The sequence below is a fragment of the Arvicanthis niloticus genome, chromosome X (genome assembly GCF_011762505.2).
Source record: "Arvicanthis niloticus isolate mArvNil1 chromosome X, mArvNil1.pat.X, whole genome shotgun sequence".
Taxonomy (NCBI): domain Eukaryota; kingdom Metazoa; phylum Chordata; class Mammalia; order Rodentia; family Muridae; genus Arvicanthis; species Arvicanthis niloticus.
The window spans coordinates 63,826,581-63,850,127 of record NC_047679.1 but is presented as its reverse complement, the minus strand read 5'-3'; the positions used below and the strand labels follow the sequence as shown (position 1 = coordinate 63,850,127).

Below are 23,547 nucleotides of genomic sequence, written 5' to 3'. Positions count from 1 at the left end.
CACCCAGTGCTCCCAGGGACAAAACCACCAACCAAGGAGTGTAGAGGGAGGGATCCATGGCTTCAGAAATATATGTAGCAGAGAATGGCCTTGCCTGAGATCAGTGGGAGGGAAGACCCTTGGTCCTGTAGAGGTTTGATGAATCAGTGTAGGGGATGCTATAGCAATGGAGCAGAAGAGGGTAGGTAGGGGAGCAACATCATAGAGGTAAAGGGGAAGGGGAGAGGGTAGATGTAGGATGGGGGTTTGTATAGGGGTAACCTGGAAGTGAGATATCATTTGAGATGTAAACAAATGGAATGCTTAATAAAAATAATAAAAATGAAACAAATACAACAATACAAAGAATCAAAAACAACAACAAAAAAAGACATGAATTTTGAAGGCAAATGGATGGAACTTGAGAATATCATCTTGAGTGAGGTAACCCAATCCCAAAAGGTCATGCATGATATGTACTCATAAGTGGGTATTAGCCACAAAATATAAGTATCATGTTACACGCCACAGACCCAAAGAAGCTAAACTAGAAGGAAGGCCCAAGCAAGGAAGTTTGAATTTCACTTAGAAGAGGAATTAAAATAGTCATAAGAGGCAGATGTAGGGAGAAAACTGGGAGTTTGGGGAATGGCATGGGGACTAAGAGGTTCAGGATCAGGTGAGGAAGGACAGGAGAGATGGCTAGATGGCCATGAAAATAAATGGAAATCTGTGAATTGATAGAGGTGATGAGGTGGGGGCATCTCCAGGATGTGACAAAGACATGGGATAAGGGAGGCACCCAAGAATCAATGGGTTTGGCCTTAGCTGTGACTCACTACATTGGGGATTTGGAACCTGAAAAGGCTACCTCCTGAAACCAGGCAGGAACTCCAGTGGAGCAATGAAGAAACCAACCCACCCACAAATTTTTCAACCCAAAAATTATCCTGTCTACAGGAAATGCAGGCATGGTAGATGGAGCAGAGACTAAGGGAATGGCCAATCAATAACCTGCCCACTTGAGACCCATCCTATAGGCAGACACCAATCCCTGACACTATTAATGATATTCTGTCATGACTGTAGACAGGAGGAGCCTTTGAGAGGCTCCACCCAGCAGCTGACACAGAAGATACAAACACCCACAGTCACATAGTGGATGGAACTTGGGGACTCTTTTGGAAAAAATAACAGGAAGGACTATGGGGCCTGAAGGGGATATAAAATCCATAGGAAGACCAACAGAGTCAACTGACCTGGACCCTTGGGGCTCTTGGAGTCTGAACCACTAACCAAAGAACATATACCGGCTGGACCTAGACCTTCCTGCATATATGTAGCAGATGTGCAGCATAGTCTTCCTATGGGTCCTAAACTACTGGAGTGAGGGATATCCCAAAAGCTGTTCCCTATCCTTGGTATTTGTTCTACTACCTGGACTGCTTGTCTGGCCTCAGTGTGAGATAAGGTGCCTAACCTTGCAGAGACCTGAAGTGCCAGCATGAGGAGATACCCAGGGGGACCCCATCTTCTCAGAGAAGAAGGGAATGGGGAGATGGGGAAAGGACTGTGGGAGGTGACTGGAATGGGGAGGTGAGGTGGATGTAAAGTGGATAAGTAAAAATTAAATTAAATTTAAAAGATACAGGCAGAATTTAAATAAATTAAAAGATGTTCAAGTTATTACTAGTCAGAAAAATATAATGTAAATTGCTAAGGATATACTACTCCATACACAGCAGTTCAGGTATGTTTTAAAAGACAATCATTAAATTCTATAAATCAACAACATTTTATTCATCATTTATGACTACTTTCTCTTTTAATAAGTAAATATTTGTTATCAAATTTTCATTATTATAAATAATATAAAATCAACTAATTTGTCAAAAGAATCACAGCAAATTGCATTCACTGCCAAACCTTAGGGTTGTTCAGATCATATCCATGACAGGAGTATAACTGTAAAAGATCAAAATGTCCCCTTGAAGCTTGCAAAACAGGTACAAGACTGAAAATCATGAAAAACAAAGAACCAGTATTTGGGGAAAAAAAGCAAATAAAAGCAAGGGGCTATGGCCTTAACTTTATTTTCTTTCTTATGATTGTTTTCTTCATGCCCCAATTAGATATAACAAGTATAGCCTTTGCTGGTACATCCTCATTAAACTGATAATTACCTCAAAATTTTTACTTAATTATTATGTCAATCTACTCAGTTCTCTACTCAGATGCCTGATTAAAAAGTCTATGTCTTTTTGTTTGTAGACATCTCCCCTAATGTTAATCGGCTGAAGTAATCATCACAGACCTTAAAATAAAAGCACAAGATATATTTGTTTTTATTTTCTTTATTTGTATGCAAGTCTGTACATATCGAAAAGTCATATGAATTTTCTTTTTATATGTCAAATAATGACAAGAAAAGATAGGCTGCTTCTGAGAATAATGAAGCCAAGGACATTGTAATTCCCCTTTACAGTAAAATACTTACTTTCTACTAAAGTGAATGCTTAATTCCAAAGGTTATACAGGAGAAAGTTTAAAAATCAAATTCTAGTTGTTCAAGGTTATCTATTAAATTTTACTAAAATATATTTCTTCCAGCACAAAAATTGGTGGAATAGATATGTTTTTATTCATTATAGATCTTCATCTCTGTATTTTCTCTTGATATAATCAAGCCAATTCTGTTAGACTCAGAATAACTGAATATAATTTTAATCATCTGTCAAGAGCACTTGCATATTTCTCATTTTAAAATGGCTTCATACAAGATAGACTGAAGTTTTTTAATATAATACTCATGCACCATTTGTAAACTCCAGCATGTATTACTACTATTATGAAAGGAGCACAAAGATTCAGATTACCTCTGGCATTTTCTCAGAAAACTGGAAATAGTTCTACCTGAAGACCCAGCTATACTGCTCCTGGGCATATACCAAAAGATGCTCCACCATACAACAGAAATACGTGTTCCACTATGTTCATAGCTGCCTTATTCTTAACAGCCAGAAACTGAAAGCAACCCAGATGTCCCTGAACTTAAGAATAGATACAGAAAATGTGGTTCATTTATACACTGAAATACTATCTAGCTATTAAAAACAAGACAGCATGAATTTCACAGGATGGAATTAGAAAATATCATCCTGAGTGAGGTAACCCAGACCCAAAAGGACATGGATAATATATACTCACTGGTAAGTGGATATTAGCCCAAAAGTACAGAATACCCATGTTACATTCCGCAGACCCAAAGAACTTGAAAACAAGGAAGCCCCAAGTGAAGGTGCTTGAATCCCACTTAGAAGCAGTAACAAAATAATCATAGGAAGCAGAGGGAGGGAGAGTCCTGAGTGGGAAAGGAGAGGGTGAAGGGAATAATGGGACAGGATCAGGTGTGGGAAAGACAGGAGAGAGGTCCAGATAGCCAGGAGAATGAATGGATATCTGTGGCTACTGATGTGGTAGGTGGGAGGATTCTCTAGGACATCCCAGAGGCTCTTGATGAGAGAGGATCCGAAAAATCAATTCAGGTGACCTTAGCCAAAATCCCCAACAGCTGGAATATGAAACCTAAAGAGACCTCATTCATTAGCCAAAGAGCACCCCCAGTGGGGAGATGAGGACACCAACTCACCTACAAAGCTTTAGACCCAAAACTGGTCCTGTCTAAAAGAAATACAAAGATAAAGATGGTGCAGAGTCTTAAGGAATGGTTGACCAATGACTGGCCCATTTTGAGACCTGTCCCATTGTCAGGCACCAATCTGGCACACTATTAATGTTGTGCTTGCAGACAGGAGCCTAGCATGGCTGTGCTCTGAGGGGCTCTACCAGGAGCTGACTGAGACAGACTCAGATACTTACAGCCAACCATTGGACTCAGGTCAGGGACCCCTATGGAAGAGTTAGGGGAAAGATTGGAGGCTCTCAAGGAGATAGCAATCCCATAAAAAGACCATCAGTGTCAACTAATCTTGACCCCTGAAAGCCCCCAGAGACTGAGCTACAAACCAAAGAGCATATATATATGGGCTGGTTCAACACCTCTGACATATATGTAGCAGAGGGCTGCCATGTCTGGCCTCAGTGGGAGAGTATGTGCCTAATCCTGTAGAGACTTGATGCACCAGGGTTGAGGGAAACCCAGGAGAGCTTACAGAGACTGAATTACCAACAAAAGAACACACACGGGGCACTGGTTCCTTCCAGTCTGGGCCTGAGCACTGAGCAGATCCCGGGCAGCAGCTCTGCCCTCAATCTCAAAGAACCCAGAGGAAGCTGGGCTCCCAAGCACTCTAACCCAGGCAGTATCCCAGATAAGCAGACAGCAACACCTGTCCCAAACAGGAAGTAACTGGGACCAATAAAGACCCAGGAAGTCATTCCTGGCCTGGAGCACTGGTTTCTTCCAGTCTGGGCCTGAGCACTGAGCAGATCCCGGGTGGCAGCTCTGCCCCCAATCTCAAAGAACCCATAGGAAGCTGGGCTCCCTGGAGCTCTAACCCAGGCAGTATCTTAGGTAAGCAGACAGCAATGCCCACCCCAAACAGGGAGTAACTGGGACCCACAAGGACCCAGGAAATCACTCCTGGCCTGGAGCACTGAGCAGATCTTGGGCCATAGCTCTTCCTGTCTGCGCCAGAGCACTCAGCAGATTTTGGGCCCCAGCTCTTACCCCAGTAGTAACACACACCCCACATAGTTGTCATACAACCAAGATAATAGGAAAGACAGGCTCCAGTCAGAGACAGGGCAGGTAGCACTAAGGAGATACAGATGGCAAAAGGCAAGCGCAAGAACATAATCATCAGTAACCCAGGGTACTTGGCATCATTAGAACCTAGTTCTCCCACACTAGAAAGTCCTGAATTCCCCATATCACCAGGAAAGCAAGATTCAGATTTAAAATCACTTCTAATGATGATGATAGAGGACTTCAAGAAGGACACAAATAACACTCTCAAAGAATTTGAGGAGAACACAGGTAAACAGGTAGAAGCCTTTAAAGTGGAAAGACAAAAATCCCTTAAAGAATTACAAGAGAACACAACCAAACAGGTGAAGGAATTGAACAAAACCATCCAGGACATAAAAATGGAAGTAGAAAAAACATCAAGAAATCACAAAGGGAGACTACCTTGGAGATAGAAAACCTAGGAAAGAAATCAGGAGTCATAGACACAAGCATCACCAACAGAATACAAGAAATAGAAGAGAGAATCTCGGGTGCAGAAGATACCATAGAAAATATTAACACAACTGTCAAAGAAAATGCAAAATGCAAAATGTTCTTAACACAAAATATCCAGGAAATCCAGGACACAATGAGGAGACCAAACCTAAGAATTATAGGTATAGATGAGAGTGAAAAGTCCCAACTTAAAGGGCCAATAAATATCTTCAACAAAATTATAGAAGAAAATTTCCCTAATCTGAAGAATGAGATGCCCATAAACATACAAGAAGCCTATAGAACACCAAATAGACTGGACCAGAAAAGAAATACCTCCCTTCACATAATAATTAAAACACCAAGTGCACAAAACAAAGAAAGAATATTAAATGCAGTAAGGGAGAAAGGCCAAGTAACATATAAAGGCAGACCTACCAGAATAACACCAGACTTCTCATCAGATACTATAAAATCTAGAAGATGCTGGACAGATGTCATACAGACCCTAAGAGAACACAAATGCCAGCCCAGGCTAGTATACCCAGCAAAACTCTCAATTGCCATAGATGGAGAAACCAAGATATTCTATGACAAAACCAAATCTACACAATATCTTGCTACAAACCCAGCACTACAAACAATAATAGCAGGAAAGCTCCAATACAAGGAGGGAAATTATACCCTAGAAAGAGCAAGAAAGTAACCCTCTTCCAACAAATCCAAAAGAAGATAGCCACACAAAGATAACTTCACCTCTAATAACAAAAGTAACAGGAGACAACAATCACTGTTCCTTAATATCTCTTAACATCAATGGACACAATTCCCCAATAAAAAGACATAGGCTAATGGACTGGATACAAAAACAGGACGCAGCATTTTGCTGAATACAGGAAACCCACCTCAGTGACAAAGACAGACTCTACCTTAGAGTAAAAAACTGGAAAACAATTTTTCAATCAAATAGCCCTAAGAAACCAGCTGGAGTAGCCATTCTAAAATTTCCAGCCCGAGAACACAAAGGGAGGGACTGTATAGGTAGGTGAGGGTGGCCTTGCCAGGCATCAGTGGAAGTGGACAGTCTTGGTGCCTGAAAGTTTGGATTCCCTAGTGTTGGGGAATTTCAAGAGCAGGGAGGTAACAATGAGAGGATGGTAAGAGCACACCCTCATAGTAACTGGATGATGGGGTATGGGGTAAGGGGTTAGGCATCAGTGGAAGTAGAGGGCCTTGGTGCCTGAAAGTTTGGATTCTCCCTAGTGTTGGGGAATTTGAGAGCAGGGAGGCAAAAATGGGATGGTGGGAGCACACCTCATAGAAACTGCCAGAATATATGGATTAGATATTACAAAGGCAGGCTACCAGAAGACTAGATTCCAGAATTCAAACAAAAAATTACCTTGATACTAAAATTTGTTTTGAGCATTGTATATTGCAGAATACACAGCCTCAATGTATCTACTCATCAAATGAGCTGAGCAGACCAGCTCGAACCTCTTATGTCCTCTTATGTCCTGGAATTCCAGCTGGATGTAGTGAAACACAGACATCAGAGGCTTATCAATTTACTCCACCCCCTGCCCCTCTTTTAATATCTCAATGCCCATAATCAACTTGAAGAAGTTAATGAAGAGTCTGCACCCCTATTCCCTGGGCTTGGGGACTGAGGTGGTTAATATTTGGCTGTCTTTCTAGGGAAAGGTAGTAGTTTTGGTGGAACAGAGAGGATTAGCTAGGATTTATTGCATAGCCATAACCTATTCGTAGAAATATGTATAATTGATGTTCAAATGAAGTTATAATTTCTTAAATGGTACAAAATTTACTTTGATTTCACATTGAAGGTTTCCATTGGTATGAGCTTCTTATTGATATAAAAGTGAGATTAATATTGTTACTCACATAGGCATTATGCCTATATAACAGAGTTAGGAATACAAGGCTAGACCTAGTCCTTCTTTAACTTTTCTAACTGATTTGGGATGGTTAGCCTATGAGTTAAGGGCCTATAGCAAATTCATGGCTTTGAGTTTATTGTTAGGGTGTTTATTTAGAAATAGCTATGTAAGGGACCTGAATCTCATTATCCATGTGGGCCCTGCAACAACTGGAGTATAGGCTCTCCCTAAAGCTGTAGCCTGATTGTGGTTATCCATTCACCAACAAGGATGCCATGCCTAACCTCAGTGAGAGGATGTACGTAATCCTTCAGAGACTTGATGCACCAGAGTGGGAGAATAGGGGGGCTGCCCTCTCAGAAATGAAGAGGGATGGGGAGAAACTCTGCAAGTGGAGCCTAACAAGGGGACAGCATTAGGGATGCAAATAAATAAATTCAAAAAATGATTCAGATTACTTAAGAGAATGCATCTTTTAGTGTTTTAAATAAAGATGTATATTAACAAAAATAGCCAGTATTAGAATTTGAACTTTTCTTCTTAAAGCTTTATAAAGCTTCACTAAGAAATTGTAGCATGCCACATGTATCTTTTTGGATACAGATAGTATTATGTTTCATAAATGGCACTTTAAAGTCAACATGGAACATTAACTGAATTTGACTTTGCAATAGAAGAAAGGAACACAACAGTGAAAAATAGAAAAATTACTAAATATTAAACAATATAAAAAAACTAGTAATTTAAAAAGAATGAGAATAGATTATAGGAACAGAACTGCAGACATGTGCACATATGCAAGTACACACAAAAATATTACAATCAATAATTCTTTTAGATTATTTAGCTATGTGTATATAATAAATACACCCACATAAATTACATTGCTTTTATCACTACATAACATGAATTAAGAAATAATTTAACTTATAAAAATATAACATATTTAATGCATAGCTTAATTTACTAGGACCTTTCACAAATAAAACAATTTTCATAGACAATGTATGTAATAATAACAGAATTTCATCTTAAATGAAATATCTATTGTTCTACCTTTCTGAAATGATCCAATTACCCTAAAGAGTACTTATTATCACTCTAGCCAGGGAAGAAGGCAGACTTAGCTACAGATTTTCTCCTTTCCCTCAGCTAATCAAAAACCAAGCCTTAGTCTTATCCCAGCTCCTGTTGCAGCCTATATCCTGTCCCATCTCCCATCTCAAATGGATAACACTACTTCTCCAAATTTCTAGCCTACAACACCCCAAAAAACATTCAATCACAATAGATAAAGAAAATAAAACATTAAATGATAAAACTTAAATTAAGCAATATCTACGAATCCAGACCTACAGAAGGCACTAAAGAAAAACTCCAACCTAAAAAGCTTAACAACAAGCAAGAATACACAGGTAATAAATAATATCAGACCAGCATATCTCTCTCTCACACACACACACCAGATGGTGGGGAGAGACAAAAAAACACACAAAACAACAAATATTATTATTTCTTATCTTTCAACATCAGTGGTCCCAATGCTTCAATGAAAGACGGTAAAAATAAAATGGCTGTCAAAACAGGATCCATCCTTCCGATACATAAAAAAAACATACCTTAACAACTAAAGACATCATTTCACGGTAAAAGAATAAAAAATATGGAAAAAGATATTGAAAGAAAATGAACACAAAAAGCATGCTTGTATAGCCATTTTAATATCTGACAAAATACACTTCAAAGACTAATCAGAAGAGATGAGGAAGAATAACACAGGGTCAGACTTTCAAAGAATAATTAAGACCAACACTCCTGAAAATTATTCCACATAATAAACACAAAGGGGCAGAACATTACTCAGTCCTTTCTACAAGGCCTTTGTTACTCTGATAAACTCAAACTACATAAAGACCCAATAAAGACAGAGAATTACAGATCAATTTCCAGTATAATCAGGTTTTAACTTTGCACAGTGAGATTATGAATCGAAAGAGTGTTGTTCTGCTGACCTTTGATGCTGCAGATACTGCTGATAAAATTACCCATGGCCTGAGGTCAGTATTTCTATTTTGGTCAAGCTTCAAGAATGGCATATATAGCTTGATCATACTAGCCCTTTTTGTCCTGGGAATACTTTTATTCCTGCCCATCATGTTAAAGCTTGTCTTTAACAACATCAACATGTTGGCAGCCAAAGTACATGGCTTGAACCTGAAAATGGATCCCCACACTGAGTTATTAATTTAACAGGCTGGAAAGCTAAGGATGGGAAAGATTCTGCATGGAGCCTTAACAACCTAAAATGGAAGTGCATTGCTTTTGATAATGAATACTCTATGGCAGGTAAGGAAGGCATTCTTATCAGAAACACCTAAGACAGGTTCAGTCTTATTTATGAAATAAAAAATGGGAAGATGTGGAGAGCTTTGGGGACTGCTTGGTAGGAGTTTGCCATGGGCCAATGTCAAGGAAGTGGGCTTCAGGCAGGAATCTGAAATTAGGCTAGAACAAAGATGTAATTTCATGCCAGAATCTAAATCTTAGGCTAGAACAAAGAAGCAATTTCAGGCAGGAATCTAAATCTTAGGCTAGAAGAAAGAAGTAGGCTTCAGCATAAAAATGACCTTTAGCTAGGACAGGGCAATAGGCTCAGATATTTTTGGTCATCCTGAAAAGCCCTTAGAAACAGTGATATTAGAAGTGATCTAGGGACTTCGTTTATTGACTTGCTTGTTCTTTGACTATTTGTGTTTGTTGTCTTGCTTGTTCCTTGACTATTTGCATCTATTTTATTGCTAGTTCCTCAACCTAGAACTGACCTTACCCACATGTAATTAAAATGGTAAAAAAGCAGACTGGGAATTTTTTTAAATCCCTGATATTATAAATGATACTCTGTTATGCTTGCAGACGGGAGGCTAGCATAACTACTCTCCTCTGTGAGGCTCTACCCAGCAGGTGATACCCATAGCCAAACATTGGACAGAGGTTATGAAATTTTATGGAAGAGTTGGAAGAAGGACTGAAGACACTGAAGGGGTCAGGAACTCTACAAGAAGACCAACAAAGTCAATTAGCCTGGAACCCAGGGAGCTTTCAGAGACTGAGCCCCCAACCAAAGAACATACAGGGGCTGGAACAAGGCCTCTGGCACATATGTAGACAATGTGCATATCAGCCGCCATGTGACTCCCCCAACAACTGTAGCACAGACTTTTCCTAAAGCTGTAGCCTGACTGTGGTATCTGTTCCCCAACAGGGCTGCCTTGTCTGGCCTCAGCAGGAGAGGATGTGCAAAATCCTGCAGAGACTTGATGTGGGGGCCCACTCTCTCAGAAGAGAAGGAGGAGGGAGGAGGAACTCTATGAGGGGGAGACCTGGAGGAGTACAGCATCTGGGATATAAATAAATAATTTTAAAAATAAGCTTGCAAACTGAATCAAAATGCAAATAAAAATGATCATCCACCATGATCAAGTAGACTTTATCCCAGACACACAAGCATGATTACACATAAAAATCAGTAAGTGTGATTCTCCATATAAACAAACTGAAAGACAAAAAAAACCACATGATTATATCATTAGATGTAAAAGCCTTTGAAAATTCCAGCACACTTTATGATAAGAGTTCCGGAGAAATTAAGGATTCAAAGAAAATACCTTAACATAAAAAAGGCAGTTTCCAGCAATCCCAGAGCCAACATCAACTTAAAGGAAAAGAAACTCACATTTCCCCTATTTAGGAACAAGACAAGGTTTCCTACTCTCTCCATATCTATTCACTATAGAACTTGGAAGTCTGAGTTAGAGCAATGAGACAAATAAAGGAGATCAAAGGGATACAATTGGAAATGAAGAAGTCAAAATATCATTGTTCACAGATGATATGACAATATATATAAGGGACCCCAAGAATTCTACCAGGGGGCTCTTATAGCTGATAAACACCTTCATCAAAGTGGCTGTATACAAGATCAACTGAAAAAAATTAGTTACCCTCTTATATTCAAGTGATAAATGAGGTAAGAAAGAAATTAGAAAAACAATGCCCTTCACAATAGCCACAAAGAATATAAAACATTTTGGTATAACTCTAACCAAACAAGTGAAAGTCCTGTATGACAAGAATTTCAAGTCTTTCAAGATAGAAATTGAAGAAGATATCAGAAGATGAAAAGATCTTCAGATGGAAAAATCTGTGCTCATGTACTGGTTGCACTAACAGTAAATAAAAATGGCCATCTTACCAAAAGCAACCAAGAGATTTAATGTACTGCCCACCAAAATTCTAACAAAGTTTGTCATGGATGTTAAAAAGACAATTCTCAGCTTCATAAGGAAACACACACACACACACACACACACACACAAAGAAATACCAGGGTAGCTAAAAGAATTCTGAATAGGACTGGTGGAGGTCCACCATTCCCAATTTCAAGTTGTACTACAAAGCTACTATAATAAAACCTTCATGGTATTTGCATAATTACAAACTCATTGATAAATGTAATTAAATTGAAGATGAAGACATGAATCCACATAAATATGGAGAATTGACTTTTGATAAAGACTATACAAACATACTGAAAGACACAAGAATTTTAAAAAAAATGGTGCTGATCAAACTGGATGCCTGTGTGTACAAGAATCAAAAATAGATCCATACTTATCACCCTATACAAAATTCAACTCCAAATATATGAAAGACTTCAACATAAAACCAGATATACTGAACCTGATAAAAGAGTTAGTAAGGAATAGCCTTAAACTCATTGGCACAAGAAAAGACTTTCTGAACAGAATACTGTTAGCATGGGCATTAAGAACAATTAATAACTTGGGAGCTCAAGAAGCTAAAAAGATTCCATATGGTAAAGGACAGTCATTGGGACAAAGCAGCAGCCTAAAGAATGGAAAAAAATTGTCAACTATATGACTGATACAGGGCTGGTATTTGAAATACTTTAAGAACTTGAAAAACTAATGCCAGGTAGCGGTGTTGCATGCCTTTAATCCCAGCACTTGGGAGGCAGAGGCAGGCGGATTTCTGAGTTCGAGGCCAGCCTGGTCTACAGAATAAGTTCCAGAACAGCCAGGGTTACACAGATAAACTCTGTCTCAAAAAAACCAAAAAAAAAAATTGCTTTCTGCTGGGGCAGACTCCTAGCTGGTCTGCTCCCCTGAAGACACCATATCCTGACCCATCCTAGAGGAACCACTGTACTCAGAACAATGGGTAAGAACCCTCCACCATAACCCTAAGCCCCAGAGCTGCAGCTGGGAACCTGGGACACCCAATACTCATCACCCACCCAACCCTAGCCCTACAGAATACCACTCCCTTTATGCCTGTCACATGGTCCTTTCTGCTAGGAGAGACTCATAGCTGGTCTGCTCTCCTTAAGACACCATATCCTGACTTGTCCTGGAGGAACCACTATATTCAGAGCAGCAGAGGAACCACTGCACTAAGAGCAGCAGAGGAACCACTGCACACAGAGAAGTGGAGAATCCACTGCACTCAGAGAAGGTGAAGAAACTGGATTCTCTGGAGCTCTAATGAACCCAAGATCATAGGATTTCAGGATCAAAGAGGCAGCCTGATTTACAGGAGCTCTTCCACTCACAATCTCAGGATCACAGGATCACAGAGACAGCTGGACTCTGAGGAGTTCTGACACAACCAAGATAATATGTGAGACAGGCTCCATTTACAGACAGTGAGAACAGGGAGCACTAGAAATTACCTGATGGCAAAAGGCAGGTGCAAGAATACTAAGCAACAGAAACCAAGGTTACTTGGCATCATCAGAACCCAGTTCTCCCACCATAGCAAGACCTGAATACCCGTTGACACCAGAAAAGCAAGATTCAGATTTAAAATCAATTCTCATAATGATTATAGAGGATGTTAAGAAGGACATAATTAACGGAATATTCCTTAAAGAAATACAGGAGAATATAGGTAAACAGGTAGAAGCCCTAAAAGAGGAAACACAAAAATCCCTTAAAGAATTGCAAGAAAATACAACCAAACAGGTGAAAGAATTAAACACAATCATCCAGGACATGAAAATGGAAGTAGAAACAATAAAGAAATCCCAAAGAAAGACTACCCTGGAGATAGAAAACCTAGAAAAGAGAGCAGGAAACATAGTTGCAAGCATTACAACAGAATACAAGAGATACAAGAGAGAATCTCATGTGCAGAAAATACCATGGAAAACATTAACACAACTATCAAAGAAAATGCAAAATGCAAAAGCTCCTAACCTAAAACATCCAGGAAATCCAGGAAACAATGAGAAGACCAAATCTAAGGATAACAGGTATAGAAGAGAATGAAAAATTCCCAACTTAAAAGGCCAGTAAATATCTTCAACAAAATTATAGAAGACAACTTTCCTAACCTAAAGAAAGAGATGCCCATGAACATACAAGAAGCCTACAGAATTCCAAATAGACTAGACCAGAAAGGAAATTCCTACCATCACATAATAATCAAAACATCAAAAGCACAAAACAAAGAAAAAATATTAAAACCAGTAAAAGAAAAGGCAGACCTATAAAAATTACATCAGACTTCTCACCAGGAACTATAAAAGCCAGATGATCCTGGAATGATATAATACAAACACTAAGAGAACACAAAAGCCATCCCAGATGACTACATGCAGCAAAACTCTCAATCACTATAGACTGAGAAACCAAGATAAAACTAAGCTTATACAACATATTCCTATAAATCCAGCCCTATAGAGGATAATAGATGGATAACTCTAACACAAGGAGAGAAACTACAACCTAGAAAAAGCAAGAAAATAATCTTCCAGCAAACCCAAAAGAAAATAGCTACAGAAACATAATTACACATCTAATAACAAAAATAACAGGAATCAACAATCATTTTCCTTAATATCTCTTAAAATCAATCGACTCAATTTCCTAATAAAAAGACTTAGACTAACAGACTGGACCAGAATTTTTCTGTATACAGGAAACACACCTCAGTCACAAAGACAGACACTACCCCAGAGTAAAAGTCTGGAAAACAATTTTCCAAGCAAATGTTCCCCCAAAAAAGTTGCAGTAGACATTCTAATATTGAACAAAATCAACTTTCAACCAAAAGTTATCAAAAAATATAAGGAACTAAAGTACACTTCATGCTCATCAAATGACAAATCTACCAAGATGAACTCTCAATTCTGAACATCTATGCTCCAAATGCAAGAACACCCATATTCAAACAGGAATCTTTACTAAAGCTCAAAGCACACATTGCAACTCACACAATAGTAATGGGGAACCTCAACACCCCACTCTCAGAAATAGACAGATCACAGAAACAGAAAGTAAACAGAGACACAGAGAAACTACGAGAAGTTATGAACCAAATGAATTAAACAAATATCTATAGAACATTTCAACATAAAACAAAAGAATATACCTATTTCTCAGCACCTCATGGTACCTTCTCCAAAGTACAGCATATAACTGATCACAAAAAAGGCCTCAACAGATACAAAAGATTGAAATATTCCCTTGCATACTATCAGATCACCAAGAACTAAGACTGGCCTTCAATAATAATAAAAACAATGGAAAGCTGACATACACATGAAAACTGAACAATGATAACTTGGACAGGGAAGAAATAAAGAAAGAAATTAAAGACTTTTTAGAATTTAATGAAAGTGAAGGTTCTTCATGCCAAAACTTGTGGGACACAATGAAAGTGGTACTAAGAGGAAAACTCATTGATCTAAGTGCCTACAAAAAGAAACTGGAGAGAGCATACACTAGCAGCATGACAGCACACCTGAAAGCCTTAGAACAAAAAGAAGCAAATACAGCACGGAAGAGTAGATGTCAGGAAATAATCAAATTCAGGAATGAAATCTACCAAGTAGAAACAAAGAGAACTATACAAAGAATCAACAAAATCAGGAGCTGGTTCTTTGAGAAAATCAACAAGATAAATAAACCCTTAGCCAGACTAACCAGAGGGCACAGAGACAGTATCCAAATTAATAAAATTAGAACTGAAAAGGGAGACATAGCAACCGAAAATGAGGAAATTAAAAAATCATCAGATCCTACTACAAAAGCCTATACTCAACAAAACTGGAAAATCTGGATGAAATAGACAATTTCCTACACAGATACCAGGTACCAAAGTTAAATCATGATCAGATAAACCATCTGAAGAGTCCTATAATGTCTAAAGAAATAGCAGCAGTCATTAAAAGTCTCCCCACAAAAAAAAAAAAAAAAAAAAAAGCCAAGGAACCCTCTTTATCTAGAGCTGTAGACTGACTGTCCTATCTGATCCCCAATAGGGATTCCTTATCTGACCTCAGTGGAAGAAGATGTTCCTAGTCTGGCAAAGACTTGATGCCCCAGTGTTGGGGGGATACCCAGGAGCCCTACCCTCTCACAAGAGAAGTGGATGGGTGATGGAGAAAGTCTCCATTTGGGGAGAACTGGGAGGTAGCCACATTTTATGTAAATAAATAAATAAATATCTTAATAAAAATAATAATTCTCAACAATAAAAGATCTGGAAAAATCATCATCCATGACCTCAAGCTGTACTAGAAAGCAACAGTGATAAGGACAAAATGGCATTGGTACAGAGACAGACAGGTTGATCAATGCAATAGAATCGAAGACCCAAAAAATGAACCCACATACCTATGGTCACTTGATCTTTGACAAAGAAGCCAAAACTATCCAGTGGAAAAAGACAGCATTTTCAATAAACAATGCTGGTATCACTGGATATCTGTATGTCTAAAAACAAAAATAGATCCATATTTGTCACCTTGCACAAAGCATCCAGTGACATGCCCAAAGTGGGATCTATGCCATGTGCAGGCACCAAACCCTGATATTATAAGTGATGCTATGTTGTGTTTGCAGACAGGAGCCTAGCAAGTCTGTCCTCTGAGAGGCTCTACCAGCAGCTGAGATAGGCGCAGATACTTACAGCCAAACATTGGACTGAAGTTGGGGATCTCTATGGAAGAGTTGGGGTAAGGATTGAAAAAACTGAAGGGGATGGCAACCCCAAAGGAAGAACAAGAGTATCAACTAACCAGGACCCCTCAGACCTCCCAGAGACTAAACCACAAATCAAAGAGCACACATGGGCTGCTCAGTGCCTGGCCTTGCCGGACACATTTGTAGCAGAAGACTTCCTTGTCTGGCCTCAGTAGGAGAGGATGCACCTAATGCTGTAGAGACTTGATGCCCCACAGAAAGGGGATTTCTGGGGAGTAGAGAGGTGAGGTGAGCATGGGTTGGGGTAGATGGGTGGGGAACAACTCAGAGGCAAAGGAAGGTGGGAGGAGGTGAAGAATTCTGTAAAGGGGAACATTTGAAATGTAAATAAATAAAATAATTAAATTTTAATAAAAATGATATTATTATTACTATTCTTATTATTAAGAATGATTTCAATCAGAGCCAATCTTCTATCAAGTAATAGTATCAGATATTAAGTAGATAATATGGAAAGTAAATTTCTAATATGTAAAACTTCACAGCATTTATTTCCCCACTATATAAAAATTAAAACTCCACTTACCAACATTTATGAAAGAAGAATTTAGATGAAAATCTATAGCCCTGAAGAGATGGATTTTAGTTAATAAAAGATCTAAAAGCAATGATTTAAGATTTCCATTCAAGAAATTAGAAGAAAAAACAAAGTTAATTCAAAAGAAATAGAAGAAAGCAAAACAAAAAACCAAACCAAAAAAGACAATGAGCTTCCAGTTTCCATCTGCACCCTGGAGCTGACCCTGTGCCACAGCTCTCCATACCCAGATCCCACCAGGAGAGAACTGGTCCCTCTGGGAGCACAGGTAAGAAGAATTACACCACCACTTCTGCTCAAATATCTGGCACAAGAGGAACCCACCTGGAGTCCTCAGGACATAGGAACGAAGCAGCCTGGGACAGGATCCTTCAGGTTTCCATCTACAACTGGATCTGGCCCTGTGCCACAGTGCTCCATGCCCAGATCGCACTAGGAGAGCACTGATCTCCCAGGAGTGCTGACACATAGGTTTACAATACAGACAAGCCACAGTTAGAGGCAGTAAGATCAGCTAACACCAGAAATAACCAGATGGCAAGGGGCAAGGGCAAGAATTTAAGCAACAGAAACAAAGACTACTTGGCATCATCAGAACCCAGTTCTCTCACCACAGTGAGCCCTGGATAATCAAACACGCCAGAAAACCACATTTAAAATCACAACCCATGATGATAATAGAGGACTTTAAGGACATAAATGACTCCCTTTAAAAAATACAATATAACACAGGTAAGTGGGTAAAAGCCCTTAAAGAGGAAACACAAAAAACTCTTAAAGAATTATAGGAAAACGCAACCAAACAGGTGAAGGAATTGAACAAAACCTCCCAGGATCAAAATAGAAATAGAAACAATAAAGAAATCACAAAGGGAAACAACCCTGGAGATAGAAAACCTAGGAATGAGATCAGGAGTCATAGATCCGTATCAACAACAGAATACAAGAGATAGAGAATCTCAGGTGCAGAAGATACCATAGAAACATACTTACAAAACAGTCAAAGAAAATGCAAAATGCAAAAAAAACTCCTAACCCAAAAATCCAGGAAATCCAAGACACATCAAGAAGATCAAACCTAAGGATAATAGGTATAGAAGACAACAACGATTCCCAACTTAAAGGGCCAGTAAAATCTTCAAAAAATTATAGAAAAAAACTTCCCTAACCTAAAGAAAGAGATGCCGATGAACATGCAAGAAGCCTACAGAACTCCAAATAAGACTGACCCAGAAAAGAAACTCCTCCCATCACATAATAATCAAACATCAAATGAACAAAACAAAGAAAGAATATTAAAAGCAGTAAGGGGAATAGGTCAAGTAACATATAAAGGCAGACCTATCTGAATTACACCAGACTTCTCACCAGATACTATAAAAGCTAGAAGATCCTAGAGTGATATCATACAGACCCTAAGAGAATACAATGCCAGCACAGACTACTATACCCAGCAAAACTCGCAATCACTATAGATGGAGAAACAACCATATTCCATGACAAAACAAAATTTACACAATATCTTTCCACAAATCCACCACTATAAAGGATAATAGATGGAAAACGCCAACACAAGGATAGAAACTACACCCTAGAAAAGCAAAGAAAGTAATCTTCTTCCAACAAACCCAAAGGAAGATAGCCACACAAACAAAATTATACCTCTAACAACAAAATTAACAGCAAGCAACAGTCATTTTTACCTAATATATCTTAACATCGATGAACTCAATTACCCAATAAAAAGATATAGACTAACAGAGTGGATACTTAAGCAGGACCCAGCATTTTTTCTGCATACAAGAAATGCACCTCAGTGGCAAAAACAGACACTACCTCAGAGTAATAGGCTGGAAAACAATTTTCCAAGCAAATTGTCCCAAGAAACAACTGGAGTAGCCATTCATATGTTGAATAAAATCAACTTTCAACCAAAAGTTATCAAAAAAGATAAGAAATACTACTTCATATTCATCAAAAGAAAAGTCTACCAAGATGAACTGACAATTCTGAAAATCTATGCTCCAAAATGCAAGGGCACCCACATTAATTAAAAAAAAAAAAAAAAAAAAAAAAAAAAACCTTTACCAAAGTTCAAAGCACAAATTGAACCTCACACAATAATAGTGGGCCACTCTCATCAATAGACAGATCACAGAAACAAAACAGACACAAAGTGAAGTTATAAACCAAATGGATTTAACATGTCTAAAGAACATTTCATCATAAACAAAAAAGATATACCTTCTTCTTAGAACCTCATGGTACCTTCTCCAAAATTGACATATAATTGGTCACAAAACAGGCCTCAACAGATACAAGAAGATTGAGATAATCCCATGAATCTTATCAAATCACCATGGACTAAAGAGGGTCTTCAATAACAACTAAAACTAAAGAAAGCCCACATACTCATAGAGGCTGAACAACATTCTACTCAATGATAACTTGGTCAAGGAAGAAATGAAGAAACAAGTTAACGACTTTTTAAAATTTAGTGGAAATGAAGATACAACATACCAAAATTTATGGGACAAAGTGAAAGCAGTGATAAGAGGAAAACTTACAGCTCTGAATGTCATCAAAAAGAAACTGGAGAGAGCATACACTAGCAGCTTAACAGTACACCTGAAAGCTCTAGAACAAAAATAAGCAAACACACCCAAGAGGAGTAGATGGGCAACAAATAATCAAACTCAGGGCTGAAATTAACCAAACAGAAACAAAAAGAACTATACAAACAATTAACAAAAGCAGAAGCTTGTTCTTTGAGAAAATCAACAAGATCAATAAACCTGTAGCCAGACTAGCCAGAAGGTACAGAGACAGTATCCAAATTAATAATATCAGAAATGAAAAGGGAGATATAAACAACAGAAACCAGGAAATTCAAAAAATTATCAGATCCTCAAGAAAACTGGAAAATATAGATAAAATGGACGATTTTTCTGGACAGATACCAGGTACCAACGTTAAATCATTTGGAATAACAATAAACCCAGGATAGTGAAAACTATTTTCAACAATAAGAGAACATCTTGGGGAATCACCTTCCTTGACCTCAAGTTTTACTACAGAGTAATAGTGATAAAAACTGCATGGTATTGGTACAGTAACAGGCAGGTAGATAAAAGGAATAGAATTGAAGACCCAGAAATGAACACATACACCTATGGTCACTTGATATTTGACAAAGGAGCTAAAACCATCCTGTGGGAAAAAAGACAGCATTTTCAACAAATGATTCTGGTTCAAATGGCAGTTAACATGTATAAGAATACAAATTGATCCATTCTTATCTCACTGTAAAAATCTGAAGTACAAGTGGATCAAGGACCTACACACACACACACAAACACACACACACACAAAACCAGATACACTGAATATAACAGAAGAAAAAAACTTCTGGGGGAAAGCCTTGAACATATGGGCACAGAGAAACATTTTCTAAAGAGAACAACAATGGCTTATAGTCTAAGATCAACAATCAACAAATGGGACCTTATAAAATTGCAAAGCTTCTGTAAGGCAAAGGAAACTGTCAGTAGTACAAAATGGCAACTGACAGATTGGAAAAATATCTTTTCCAATCCTAAATATGATAGAGGTCTAATATCCAATATTTACAAATAACTCAAAAAGGTGGACTCAAGAGAATCAAATAACCTTATTAAAAATGGGGTATAGAGCTAAACAAAGAATTCTCAAACGAGAAATACCGAATGGCTGAGAAGCACCTAAAGAAATGTTCAACATCCTTAATCATCAGGGAAATGCAAATTTAAATGTTCCTGAGATTCCACCTCACACTAGTCAGAATGGCTAAGATCAAAAACTAAGGTGAAAGCTGATGCTGGCAAGGATATGAAGAAAGAGGAACAGTCTTCCATTGCTGGTGGGATTGCAAGCTGGTGCAACCACTCTGGAAATCTGTATGTTGCTCAGAAAATTAAACATAGTGGTACCAGAGGACCCAGCTATACCATTCTTGGACATATACCCAGAAGATGCCCCAACATGTAATAAGACATGCTCCACTATGTTCATAGCAGCCTTATTTATAATAGTCAGAAGCTGGAAAAAACCCAGATGTTCCTCAACAGAGGAATGGATACAGAAAATGTGGTACATTTACACAATGGAATATTACTCAGTTATTAAAAACAATGAATTCATGAAATGCACAGGCAAATGGATGGAACTAGAAATTATCATTCTGAGTGAGGCAACCCACAAAAGAACACACATAGTATGCACTCACTGATACGTAGATATTAGCCCAAAACCTTGAAATACCCAAGATACAACTCACAGACCAAAATATGGATGCTTTGGTCCTTCTTAGGAGGAAGAATAAAATAATCAAGGGGAGTAGAGTATAGGAAGAACTTGGCAGGAAGAGAAGATGGGGGAGAAAAAGAGGGGAAGAATCAGGTATGAGAGGAGATGGAAAGATATACAGAAGGTCAGGAAATTGAACAGAGGTCTGTAGCAACCTGGGATAAGGAACTGAGGTTAGTAACCATAAAATCCCAGATGCCAGGAAAGCAAGAGCCTCCTAGGACCCCATGGGGATGGTATTAGCTGAAATACCCGACAAAGGGGAGGGAGAACCTGTTGAGACCATATCCAGAGGTTAGGCAGGACCCCCAGTTTGAGGGATGGGGCCACCCACCCATCTCCACATGCAAAAACCAAATCCAGAAACTATTGGTCATCCTGATAAACCCTTAGAAACAATGATCATGGGAGTGTTCACAGAATTTTGTTTATTGCTTTGCTTGTTCTTTGACTATTTGCATCTATTATATTGTTAATTCCTCAAACTAGAACTGACCTTAATACTTGCATGTAATTAAAATGGTATGAACTCAAAAAGGAGGAGGAGGTATGGGAGAGGAGGTTTCTAGGGAGGGGAAATGGGAAAAGGTGATGGCATCTGATATGTAAATAAATAAAATATCCAATAAGAAAATAAAAAAAAAGAACGAGGACATCATGAATTTTGCAAACTTTGCAAGCAAATGAATGGAACTAGAAAATCTCATTCTGAGTGAGTTAACTCAGACCCCAAAGAACATACATGGTTTTGGGGCCCCATTCCAGCCCTGTTTTGGGCCTTGTAGACTAACCTGAGCCTGGCTCAAGTTTCTGCAGCCTTGTGGGAAAGCCTAAGCCTGGCTCAAGTTTTGAGACCTATCTCAGCCACTTCTATATTGAAGTGATTTAGCAAGACCTGTTTGGCCCTGCCTCTTCCCCGCTTTTGCTAATGTAGAGCTTTGCCATTGGCCCTGTCAGTCACCCCATACCCTTGGTCAAGCTTCCCCACCTCCTACATTATCTCACCCCACCAAAAATTCCCCTCCCTATGCTCTTTATATAAGAGTTTATATAAACAAGAGGCTGATGCAATAAAGTTGAGTTCCTGCTTCGACAAGACTCCCTGCCTGGTGTGTTTCTTTTGGGCCATTGACACTCACCATCCCGCTCAGCCCTGGAGAGACCTGGTGGTACCAAGACTGCTCTCATCTTGCCTGGACCTGCCAGCAATGAGCTGAAAACATAGTATGTACTGTTTCAATCCCAAATTGGGACTGTTTCAATTCCAGTTGGGAGGGAGAAGAAAACAATCACATGAGGCAGAGCAAGGGACCTGGGTGGGAGAGGAACAGGGAGGGAAAAAGGAAAACATCATCAGGTATAGAAGGGGCAAATAAGATAGAAATCCTGAGGGCCAGCAGAATGAATGGAAATATGCAACCTCTGGGGTGGCAGGTAGGGGGACCCTCTAAAAAGTACCAGAGATGTGGGAGGTAAGAGACTCTCAGGACTCAAAGACAAAATGCCCAACAGTGGAGAGAGGGAACTTGTAGAGTCCACCTCCAGTAGAAAGACAGGGCATCAAGTGGAGGGATGGGTTTGCCATCCCACAGTCAAAAACTCTGACCCAGAATTGTTTCTGTCTAAAAGAACTGAAGGGATAAATTAGAGAAGAGACTGAGGGAAAGGTGGTCCAATGACCAGCTTAACTTGGGATCCATCTCAAAGGGAGACTCCAAGGCCTGAAACTATTACTGATGCTGTGTTGTGCTTACAGACAGGAGTTTAGCATGGTTGTCCTCTGAGAGGCCTAACAAACAGGTAACTGAGACAATTGTAGATACATATAAACAACTATTGGAATGAAGTTGGGGACCCCTGTGGTTGAATTAGGGAAAGGATGGAAGAAGCTATGGAGGAGGGTGACCCCATAGAAAGACCAGCAATCTCAATACAGTGTAATAATGGCACTCATAAATTGGTGAGAGCCAACAAGTCCCTATCTAATTGGAAGTAAGGCCCAACCATACAGAGAAAAATCATGTTGGATACTGGAAATGGAGCTAATTGACGTAATGGATCTTGAGGAGAGCCTATTGCTGCCACTTTCCAAAGTCAGTATATTTACCAACTGCATTCTAAATATTCATTCTTATTCTCACAGGTAAGTATAGTTTATATCTCTCATCAATGAAACTTGTCCTTACAACAGGAGATCATTACAAAAAGACTATGGCTGGTCAAAATACACAGAAAAAGTAATGTGGAATGTCCAGCCCCAATTGATACATCTACAACATAAATCCTGCACCTAAAATGCAGGGAACATCACAAAAGAGGAAGGAGGAATATTTTAAGAGCAGAAGACCAGAAAAGCTGCTGTTGACACTGTGGTTTTTTTTAGAAATGACAGATAAGCTTCACTCATGCTACCTCAAAAATATGGTTGCCTAAATAATATCTGTAAAGTAAATACAAATAAGCATGCTAAAATGGAAGAGAGACATGTCACCAAGAAACAAAAAGAACTACAGGCAACTAAGGAATGCT

The 23,547-nt window shown here is 38.8% G+C and overlaps 1 protein-coding gene across 1 annotated transcript in view; it reads right to left on the bottom strand.

Moving 5' to 3' along the window:
* LOC117694996 (uncharacterized) overlaps nt 1-23,547 on the bottom strand; it is a 352,556-nt gene that overhangs the window by 324,305 nt on the left and 4,704 nt on the right.